The sequence below is a fragment of the Pongo abelii genome, chromosome 19 (genome assembly GCF_028885655.2).
Source record: "Pongo abelii isolate AG06213 chromosome 19, NHGRI_mPonAbe1-v2.0_pri, whole genome shotgun sequence".
Taxonomy (NCBI): Eukaryota; Metazoa; Chordata; class Mammalia; order Primates; family Hominidae; genus Pongo; species Pongo abelii.
The window spans coordinates 67,101,553-67,113,168 of NC_072004.2; the positions used below are offsets into that span (position 1 = coordinate 67,101,553).

The 11,616-nt window shown below is 48.6% G+C and overlaps 1 non-coding gene across 1 annotated transcript; it reads left to right on the forward strand.

Moving 5' to 3' along the window:
• The first annotated feature begins 7,040 nt into the window (after positions 1–7,040).
• On the forward strand, positions 7,041–7,202 carry LOC112129799 (U1 spliceosomal RNA). The gene has a single exon (XR_002912152.1). It is a non-coding gene; the product is annotated as a U1 spliceosomal RNA (small nuclear RNA).
• Positions 7,203–11,616: the final 4,414 nt, after the last annotated feature.

Consider the following 11,616-nt stretch of genomic DNA (forward strand, 5'->3'; position numbering starts at 1 on the left):
CGAGGCGGGCAGATCACGAGGTCAGGAGATCGAGACCATCCTGGCTAACACGGTGACACCCCGTCTCTACTAAAAAAAAAAAATACAAAAACAAAATTAGCCAGGCGTGGTGGCTGGCGCCTGTAGTCCCAGCCACTCAGGAGGCTGAGGCAGGAGAATGGTGTGAACCCGGGAGGCAGAGCTTGCAGTGAGCCGAGATTGTGCCACTGCACTCCAGCCTGGGCGACAGAGCAAGACCCCATCTCAAAAAAAAATAAGAAGAAAAAAGAGGCCGGGCACGGTGGCTCACGCCTGTAATCCCAGCACTTTGGGAGGCCGAGGCGGACGGATCATGAGGTCAGAAGATCGAGACCATCCTGGCTAACACAGTGAAACCCTATCTCTATTAAAAATACAAAAAAATTAGCTGGGTGTGGTGGCGGGCGCCTGTAGTCCCAGCTACTCAGGAGGCTGAGGCAGGAGAATGGCGTGAACCTGGGAGGCGGAGCTTGCAGTGAGCCGAGATCGCGCCACTGCACTCCAGCCTGAGCGACAGAGCGAGACTCCGTCTCAAAAAAGAAAAAGAAAAAAGGAGTCTCCCTATGTGGCTCAGAATGGTCTTGAACATGTGGGATCAAGTGATCCTCCCGCCTCGGTCTCCCAAAGTGTTAGGATTACGGGGTGTGGGCTGTTGTACCAGGCCCAGACTTTAATTTTTATATTTATTTACTTATTTAAAAGATCCTCGAGTCATAAAGACCTTCCTTCATTTTTGTTTTTTTTTTTTTTTGAAAGTGAGTCTCGCTCTTGTTGCCCAGGCTGGAGTGCAATGGTGCCATCTCGGCTCACTGCAACCTCCGCCTCCTGGGTTCAAGTAATTCTGCCTCAGCCTCACAAGTAGCTGGGATTACAAGTGTGCACCACCACGGCCGGCTAATTTTTGTATTTTTATTTTTATTTTTATTTTTATTTTTTGAGACAGAGTCTTGCTCTGTCGCCCAGGCTGGAGGGCACTGGCGCGATCTCAGCTAACTGCAAGCTCCGCCTCCTGGGTTCACGCCATTCTCTTGCCTCAGCCTCCCGTAGCTGGGACTACAGGCACCTGCCACCATGCCCGGCTAATTTTTTGTATTTTTAGTAGAGACGGGGTTTCACTGTGTTAGCCAGGATGGTCTCGATCTCCTGACCTCGTGATCCACCCGCCTCTGCCTCCCAAAGTGCTGGGATCACAGGCGTGAGCCACCGCGCCTGGCCCAATTTTTGTATTTTTAGTAGAGACAGGTTTCACCATTTGGCCAGGCTGGTCTTGAACTCCTGACCTCAAGTAATTGGCTTGCTTCAGCCTCCCAAAAAGGCTTTAAATGAACCAGTGTATTACAGCCCGGGTGAGAGAGCAAGACTCCGTGTCAAAAATAAATAAATAAATAAATAAATAAATAAATAAATAAATAAATAAAAAAAATAAAATCAGAGAGTGAGTGGCCGGGCGTGGTGGCTCACGCCTGTAATCCCAGCACTTTGGGAAGCCAAGGCGGGTGGATCACTTGAGGCCAGGAGTTTGAGAGCAGCCTAGCCAACATGGCAAAACCCCATCCCTACTAAAAACACAGAAAATTAGCTGGGTGTGGTGGCATATGCCTGTACTCCCAGCTACTTGGGAAGCTGAGGCAGGAGAATCGCTTGAACCCGGGAGGCGGAGGTTGCAGTGAGCTGAGATTGCAGCGCTGCACTACAGCCTGGGTGACAGAGTGAGACTCCATCTCAAAAAAAAAAGCATATATATATACATATATATACGTATATTTATATATATATCATGGAGTGGGTTTCTTGCTCCAATCAGAGCACTGTCCTGTCTTCGCTGCTCCTTATCCTCTGCTCTGGGAGGTCCACGTAACTGTGCTGTAGCTTCTCTCACCCTGTGACCTGCAGATATTGGGAGATCCATAACTAAGACACCAGGACACCCCGGAAGCTGGGAAAGCAACACTTTGATGCCTTGTGTATGCTTCTCCAATCCAGAGGATGGGCCATCAACCCACAAAAGATACACAAAGCCCAGGACCAGCTGTAAAGCTCCTAAAGTCACTTGGCCAGGTTTCATTGTTTGTATTGTTGGTGTGGCCTCTGCTAACAAGCATAAAACAAATTAATGCAACCTGTCCACCCATGCCGTGGAAATGACTGCAGCACCCCCTTCTCTACAGGCTGAGGAACCATCGTGGAAGAGGTGGGTGCATAAGATTGTATGAGCCGGATTAGATGAGTGGAGTGTGGTCACGAGAGGGACTTTATTTTAAATCCTAATCTGACATGTAATTTCTGATTTACCCAGAAGTGCCTCCGAAATGTCTACTTGATGTATTATGCTTTCTGTAGGAACACTTATTCACTGTAAGTTTCCTCCAAAACAACCCTTGATGCTGTTGCAGAAATCATAGGCTGTGAGGCTTGTAAATACCTACACATTCCTTCCAGAGCACTTATACTTTTCCCCAGGATATAAGCCCTGAGTCTGGGGGTTGTTATGTGGAGATCTACCCATCTTGCGGCCACTCAAGACCACCCTTCTGTCTGTAAGTTATCCTCATAAATTACCTAAAACCAAAATTAATAAATAAAATCAAATCAGGGAGAGAGTGGCAACCAGATTGGCCAAAGGGCTGGCAGTGAGCAAAATGGGGAGAGCGCAAGACAATGGGAGGGGTAGGATTGTGCCTCAAGGCATTCTACTAACCAAACAAAACTCCTTTTTTTTTTTGAGACAGAGTCTTGCTGTGTCACCCAGCCTACTTTAAATTTTCTTTTTTCTTTTTTATTTTTTATTTTTTTTGAGACAGAGTCTCGCTCTGTCGGCCAGGCTGGAGTGCAGTGGCAAGATCTCAGCTCACTGCAACCTCTGCCTCCTGGGCTCAAGCAATTCTCCTGCCTCAGCCTCCCAAGTAGCTGGGATTACAGGTGTGTGCCACCAGGCCCAGCTAATTTTTGTATTTTTAGTAGAGACAGGGTTTCACCATGTTGGCCAGGCTGGTCTCAAACTCCTGACCTCAGGTAATCTGTCTGCCTCGGCCTCCCAAAGTGCTGGGATTACAGGCGTGAGCCACCGCACCCAGTCAAATTTACTTTTTTAAAAAAATTTTCAACTTTTATTTTAGATACAGATATTTATGTGCAGATTTGTTACACTGGAACATTGCATGATGCTGGGGTTTGGAGTACAGGTCCTGTCACCCTGGCAGTGAGCATAGAGCCCGATAGGTAGTTTTGCAGGCTTTTTAAGGCTTTTAATTTTCTACCTCATGGAGGCAGTGCAGTGCATGGTTAATAACAATTATTATATTATCATTTTTAAAGGGTTATGATAAAGCTTTAAATGAGATCATCATGATAAAAAAGAAAAGGAAGACAATGTTTACAAAATGCCTAGCACAATGCCGAGCCCATAGTAAGAACATTGTACAAATGGAAAAAAGCTAACTTCTTTTTTTAGAGTTGGGGGTTTCCCTCCGTTGCCTAGGCTACAGTGCAGTGGTGTGATCATGGCTCACAGCAGCCTCAAACTCCTGGGCTGGAGATCTTCCTGCCTCAGTACTCCACCCCCTTCTGCTCCGTGGCTGGAATTATATTAATATGTGTGAGCCACCATGTCCAGCTCAAAACCAACCTCCCCCAAAGACATCCAAGACCCCAGAAATGTAGATTCAAATTTCTCCCCCAGACAATCAGTTCTATCATGGAGAATCACTAAAATAAACCCTGTAAACAAAGGCTTGCTCTAAATTGTGTGTACAGATTCCAGGAGCTCCAGAAATTTAAAGGAATAGAAACCAAGAATGTCAGAGCTGAAAGAAACCTTAGAGGTCAACTGGAGGCTGAGTGCGGTGGCTCACACCTGTAATCCCAATATTTAGGGAGACCAAGGTGAGAGGATCGCTTGAGCCCAGGAGATCAAGACCAGCCTGGGAAACAAAGCCAGACCTTGTCTCTACGACAATATAAAAAAATTAACCAGGCATGGTGGCATGCATCTGTAGTCCCAGCTGCTTGAAAGGCTGAGGCCACAGGATCCCTTAAGCCCAGGAGTTCGAGGTTACAATGAGCTATGATGGCACCACTGCATTCCAGCCTGTGTGACATAAGTGAGACCCTGTCTCCAAAAAAAAAAAAAAAAAAATTAAAAGACCATGTTCTAGCCGGGCGCAGTTTCTCGCGCCTGTAATCCCAGCACTTTGGGAAGCCGAGGCAGGTGGATCACCTAGGGTCAGGAGTTCGAGACCAGCCTAACCAACATGGAGAGACCCCATCTCTACTAAAAATGCAAAGTTAGCCAGACGTGGGGGCGCATCCCTGTGGTCCCAGCTACTCGGGAGGCTGAGGCAGGAGAATCGCTTGAACCCAGGAGGCGGAGGTTGCGGTGAGCCGAGATTGCACCATTACACTCCAGCCTGGGCAACAAGAGTGAAACTCCATGCCCCCCTCAAAAAAGACCATGTTCTTAGCCACCCTGCCACGAAGCCAATGAGTCACTTAAAGCAAATGAGGGATTCCGTAACGGTCAGCATTCGGTGATGTGCTGGAAGCAGGTACAGTGGCGAATGCCTTGTCCCATCTACTTGAGAGACTGAGGCAGGAGGATCACTTAAGCCCAGTTGTTCAAAGCTGTAGTGCCCTGCGATGGCACCTGTGAATAGCCACCGTACACATCCTGGCAACATATCAAGCCCATGATCAGAGTATTTACACCATGGACATAGGCAAATGCTACAAATCAGGGTTCCCCTCTCCCAACCTGGCAAGGTAGTTGTTAAACCCTTACCAGGATATCACTGGTCAGCATATTTTCCCTAAAAATATAAAAGGGTACAAATGTATCTGCATAGGAGGATGAGCACGTCTGCCTGAGTGTGGCTACACTCAGCGTAGCCACTGAGGTCCACTTCATGCATCTAAGGGACTAGGCATAGCCAGGCGTGGTGGCTAACGCCTGTAATCCCACACTTTGGGAAGCCAAGGCAGGCGGATCACCTGAGGTTAAGAGTTCAAGACCAGCCTGGCCAATGTGGTGAAACCTTATCTCTACCAAAAAGCCAAAATTAGCCGGCCATGGTTGCGAGCGCCTGTAGTCCCAGCTACTTGGGAGATTGAGGCAGGAGAATCTCTTGAACCCAGGAGGCAGAGGTTGCAGTGAGCTGAGATCACACCACTGCACTCCAGCCTGGGCAACAAAAGCAAAACTCGGTTTCAAAAAAAAAAAAAAAGTCCAGGCGCGGTGGCTCACGCCTGTAATCCCAGCACTCTGGGAGGCTGAGGCGGGCGGATCACCTGAGGTCGGGAGTTCAAGACCAGCCTGACCACCATGGAGAAACCCTGTCTCTACTAAAAATACAAAAACTTGGCCAGGCTTGGTGGCACATGCCTGTAATCCCAGCTACTCTGGAGGCTGAGGTAGGAGAATTGCTTGAACCCGGGAGGCAGAAGTTGCAGTGAGCCAAGATCGCACCATTGCACTCCAGCCCAGGCAACAACAGCGAAACTGCACCTCAAAAAAAAAAAAAAAAAAAAGGGACTAAGCATGTGTGTATGCATTTGAAGGCATGAGTGATTAAATCTAAGTGAGCAATTGTGAGTGAGCAAATCAGTGTGTATACCTTAGGGCACTGTATAATGAGTCAAAGAGTAAGGGAGGAAGCAGGTATATCTAGATGGTGTCAGTCAGTACCTATGGGACCAAGTTTTGTGTTTGGAAATTATGTAGTTAAGACCTCATATGATGGCTGGGGGTGGTGGCTCATGCATGGAATCTCAGCTCTTTGGGAGGCCAAGGTGGGTGGATCACTTGATGTTAGGAGTTTGAAACCAGCCTGGCCAACATGGCGAAACCCTGTCTCTACTAAAAATACACAAATTAGCCAGGTGTGGTGATGTGCGCCTGTAGAACCATCTACCCGGGAGGCTAAGGCAGGAGAATTGCTTGAACCCTGGAGGCAGAGGTTGCAGTGAGCCGAGATCACGCCATTGCACTCCAGCCTGGGCGACAGAGGAAGACTGTCTCAAAAAAAACCAAACGAAACAAAAGGCCGGGCGCAGTGGCTCACGCCTGTAATCCTAGCACTTTGGGAGACCGAGGTGGGCAGATTGCCTGAGCTCAGGATTTCCAGGCCAGCCTGGGTAACATGGTAAAACCTCGTCTTCACTAAAGCACAAAATATTAGCCAGGCATGGCGGCGTGCACCATAGTCCCAGCTATGCAGGAGGCTGAGACAGGAGAATTGCTTGAACCCAGGAGGTGGAAGTTGCAGTGAGCCAAGATCGTGCCACCGCACTCCAGCCTGGGCGAGAGAGCGAGATTCCGTCTCCAAAATAACAAAAACAAAATTAGATTTGGCAGCTGGGCAAGATGGCTCACGCCTGTAATCCCAGCAGTTTGGGAGGCCAAGGCAGGTGGATCACTTGAGGTTAGGAGTTCAAGACCAGCCTGGCCAACAGGGGTGAAACCCTGTCTCTACTAAAACTACAGAAATTAGTCGGGCGTGGTGGCAGCTACTCGGAAGGCTGATGCAGGAGAATCGCTTAAACCCAGGAGGCAGAGATTGCAGCGAGCTGAGATTGTGCTACTGCACTCCAGCCTGGGCAACAAAGGGAAACTCCATCTAAAAAAAAAAAAAAAAAAATGCCAGACGCAGTGGCTTATGCCTGTAATCCCAGCACTTTGGGAGGCCAAGGTAGGCGGATCACCAGAGATCAGGAGTTCGAGACTAGCCTGACCAACATGGAGAAGCCCCATCTCTACTAAAAATACAGAATTAGCTGGGCGTGATGGCGCATTCCTGTAATCCCAGCTACTTGGGCGGCTAAGGCAGGAGAACTGCTTGAACCCGGGAGGCGGAGGTTGCGGTGAGCTGAGATCCCGCCATTGCACTCCAGCCTGCGCAACAAGAGCGAAACACCGTCTCAAAAAAAAGAAGAAGAAGAAATAGATTTGGCTTCAAATAACAGGAAAACACAAAATAATAGTGGCTTTAGTAAGACAGGACATTATTTCTCTTTCTCATAAACACTCAATACTTACCTGGCAGGGGAGATACCATGATCCTGAAGGTGGTTTTCCCAGGGCGAGGCTCATCCATTGCACTCTGGATGTGCCGACTCTTGCGATTTCCCCAAATGTGGGAAACTCGACTGCGTAATTTGTGGTAGTGGTGGACTGCGTTCGTGCTCTAGTAAAATTAAAAATAAAAATAAAAAAATAGGCTGGGCTCACGCCTGTAATCCTACCACTTTGGGAGGCCAAGGCGGGTGGATTGCCTGAGCTTGGGAGTTCGAGACCAGCCTGGGCAACATGGTGAAATCCTGCTTCTACTAAAATACCAAAAAAAAAAAAAAAAAAAAAAAAAAGCTGCGTATGGTGGCGTGCTCCTGTAGTCCTAGCTACTCGGGAGGCTGAGGCAGAATTGCTTGAACCCAAGAGGCAGAGGTTGCAGTGAGCCAAGATCGTGCCACTGCACTCTAGCCTGGCGACAGAGAGAGACTCTGTCTCAAAATAAATAAATAAACACTCAGAGATTGGTGGCCTAGGGCTAGTATGACAGTCTGCTCTGTAAAATCCTTAGGGATCGAAGCTCATTGGACTCATGGTTCCACCATTCCTCTAGGTCCAAAATGGCAGCTACATGTCTTGCCATCAACCTTTGCTCTCATCCTCTTTTTATCATTTTACTTGAAACCTTCCTAGTAAAATTCACATTCATGGTTTCACTGTGTTGATTCCAAAACTGTAACTCAGTCCAGCTCTTTTTATTTTTATTTTCGAGGCGAGGTCTTGCTATATTGTCCAGCCTGGTCTTGAACTCCTGGCCCCAAGAGATCCTCCCAGTCCAGCTCTTTTTAAAAATTTATTTTAAAAACAGAGACAGGTCTTCATATGTTGCCCAAGCTGGTCTCAAACTCCTGGGCTCAAGCAAGCCTCCTGCCTTGGCCTCCCAAAGTGTTGGGATTACAGGTGTGAACCACTGTGCCCAGCCAGCTCTTTTTTTTTTTTTTTTGCTACAGATTTTCACTCTTGACGCCCAGGCTGGAGTGCAATGGCACAATCTTGGCTCATTGGAACCTCCATCTCCCAGGTTCAAGGGATTATCCTGCCTCAGCCTCCTGAGTAGCTAGGATTACAGGCATGCGCCACCATGCCCGGTGGCGCATTTTTAAAAATAAAAAAATATTTAAAAAAATAAAAAATTAGCCGGTGTCGTGGCATGCGCCTGTAGTCTCAGCTACTCAGGAGGTTGAGGCAGGAGGATCGCTTGAACCCAGGAGGCAGAGGCTGCGGTGAGCCGAGATCGCTCCACTGCACTGCAGCCTGGGGGACAGAGTGAGGTTCTGTCTCAAAAAAACAAAAATACTCTACTCTTCATTATTTCGCCAATATCCTCTTCATTCTGTGGCCGCCCTCTCTGAACGGCACTACAATGTTACCCCAGGTAGAAAACTGAGCATCTCTCGTACTTGTCCCACCCATGCCACCCTATTTGTTTTACCACCCTTTCTTTCTTTCTTCCTTCCTTTCTTTTTTTTGTTGAGATGGAGTCTCACTCTGTTGCACAAGCTGGAGTGCAGTGGCTCGATCTCGGCTCACCGCAAGCTCCGCCTCCCGGGTTCACGCCATTCTCCTGCCTCAGCCTCCCGAGTAGCTGGGACTACAGGCGCCCGCCACCACGCCCAGCTAATTTTTTTGTATTTTTTTAATAGAGACGGGTTTTCACCGCATTAGCCAGGATGGTCTTGATCTCCTGACCTTATGGTCTGCCTGCCTCGGCCTCCCAAAGTGCTGGGATTACAGGCGTGAGCCACCGCGCCCGACTCTTTTTTTTTTTTTTTTTTTTTTTTTGAGATGGAGTCTCGCTCTGTCGCCCAGGCCTGAAGGCAGTAGCGCAATCTTGGCTCACTGCAACCTCTGCCTCCCGGGTTCAAGCGATTCTTTTGTCCCGAGTAGCTGGGACTACAGGCGCCCGCCACCACAGAGACAGGGTTTCACCACATTGGCCAGGCTGGTCTTGAACTCCTGACCTCGTGATCCACCCGCCTTGGCCTCCCAAAGTGCTGGGATTACAGGAGTGAGCCACCGCGCCCAGCCTCACTCTACTTTCTTAATATCTCTTGGATTTGTCCCATTCTCACTTTCCTTATTGCCACTGTCTTTGTTCTGGCCCTCGTCCTTTCTAGTTTGGATTACTACAACTGAGATGAATTAAATCCAGGCTGCCACTGAGACAGGAAAATAGGGTCTAGAGGCAGGCAACACACTTCAGCTATGAGAGGAAATATCCTTTTCATAGGGCATACACTGAGTAAATGGGACTTCGTAACTTTACTTCATCCTTTTCATTTACGTTGGGCATGTGTACCCCAGGTAGAGGGCATTTAAATTCACAAAAAAACTCTGTAACAGAACCTTTGAGCCCCTATGCTTGGGCCTGCTCCCGCACTCTAGAGTTTTCTTTTCTTTTTTTTTCTTGAGACGGAGTTTCGCTCTTGTTGCCCAGGCTGGAGTGCAATGGCGCAATCTCGGCTCACCACAACCTCCGCCTCCTGGGTTCAAGTGATTTTCCTGCCTCAGCCTCCCGGGTAGCTGGGATTACAGGCATGTGCCACCACGCCTGGCTAATTTTGTATTTTTAGTAGAGATGGGGTTTCTCCATGTTGATCAGCCTGGTTTCGAACTCCCGACCTCAGGTGATCCATCCGCCTCAGCCTCCCAAATTGCTGGGATTACAGGCGTGAGCCACCACGCCCAGCTGAGTTTTCTTTTTTCTTTGCTTTTTTTTTTTTTTTGAGATGGAGTTTCCCTCTGTTGCCCAGGCTGGAGTGTAATGGTGCGGTCTCAGCTCACTGCAACCTCGGCCTCCCAGGTTGAAGTGATTCTTCTGCCTCAGCCTCTCAAGTAGCTGGGATTACAGGTGTGTGCCGACACATCTGTCTACTTTTGTATTTTTTTTTAGTGGATAGAGGGTTTCACCATGTTGGCCAGGCTGGTCTCGAACTCCTGACCTCAAGTGATCCACCTGGGTCAGCTTCCCAAAGTGTTGGGATTACAGGCGTGAGCCACCGCGCCCGTGCTACTTTCATTTTCAATAAATCCCTTAATTCCTTCCTTGCTTTGTTTGTGCGTTTTGTCCAGTTGTTTGTGCAAAACCCCAAGAACCTGGACACCCTCCACCGTTAACATATTTTGGCGAGCCAGCCAGGAGGAAAATATAAGCCCAAAGTTTGGGATTTATTTTCCCCCTTTTTCCTTTTCCTTTCTACTCCATAAAGGAGAATCTCTCTGTCTTCCTTTCCAACCCGGGACCGTTGGTGGGCAGCACCTAAACATGGAAGCAACTGCAGGTTTTTGGCCATGGCCAGTGAAACTAAGGGGTTTCCATGTGGAGAAGCCTAACTACCACCCCATGGTTCGCTTAAGGAACCTGGGTCTTTTTCATTTTTTTCCTTTCTTTTTTTTTTTGAGATGGAGTCTCGCTCTGTCGTCGAGGTTGGAGTGCATCAGCAAGATCTCTGCTCACTGCAACCTCTGCCCCTCGGGTTCAAGGAATTCTCTGCTACAGCCTCCTGAGCAGCTAGGATTACAGGCACCAGCCACTACAACCGGCTAATTTTTTGTATTTTTAGTAGAGACGGGATTTCACCATCTTGGCCGGGCTGGTCTTGAACTCCTGACCTCGTGATCCACCCGCCTCGGCCTCCCAAAGTACTGGGATTACAGGTGTGAGCTACCGCGCCCGGCCACAGATGACTGATTTTATCTCAAACAATGAATAACAATCATAACTGATATTTATTTGTGTGCCAGGCATTGCACTATATAATTTACTACATTTTTGTTTTTTGAGACGGAGTCTCGCTCTTCTTGCTCGGGCTGTTGTGCAATGGCGCGATCCTGGTTCACTGCAACCTCCGCCTCCTGGGTTCAAGCGATTCTTCTGCTTCAGCCTCCCGAGTACCTGGGATTACAGATGCGCACCACCACGCCCTGCTAATTTTTTTGTATTTTTAGTAGAGACGGGGTTTCGCCTTGTTGACCAGGCTGGTCTCGAACTCCTAACTTCAGGTGATCCACCCGCCTCTGCCTCCCGAAGTGCTGGGATTACAGGCTTGAGCCACCGCGTCCGGCCATGAGTAGGTATTATTCTATTTCACTACGGCGGATAGTGAAATATAAAGACATTAAAATAATTTGTCTTAAGTTCCTGGACCATATGTAGTGGAACTGAGCTTTGTAGCCAGGCAATCTGTCTTCAGAGTTCAACTTAACTTCAAGGCGCTTCGTAGTCAGAATCCTTTTTATGTGATTCCAACAGGTTAACTCCATTAGGGCAGAGGGCTATTTTATGCTCAATATGGAACCCCCTGGATGGCCAACACAGCGTTTGGCACGTAGGAGGTGGTCCAGGGGCATTTGATGACCTCCAGGCAGTGGAGGAGCAGTCGAGGAAGACTAGGGCCCCAGGCGCCTACGTGGGCGGAATGCACAAGGTTGGCCTTGGCTGCCGGGGCTCCATGTCCCAGCACTAGCCAAGGAGGGCCTCGGCGGCGCTCGAATACTCGTGCTTTCCTCTCCCCGAGGCTTTGCGAATCTTGGCCACT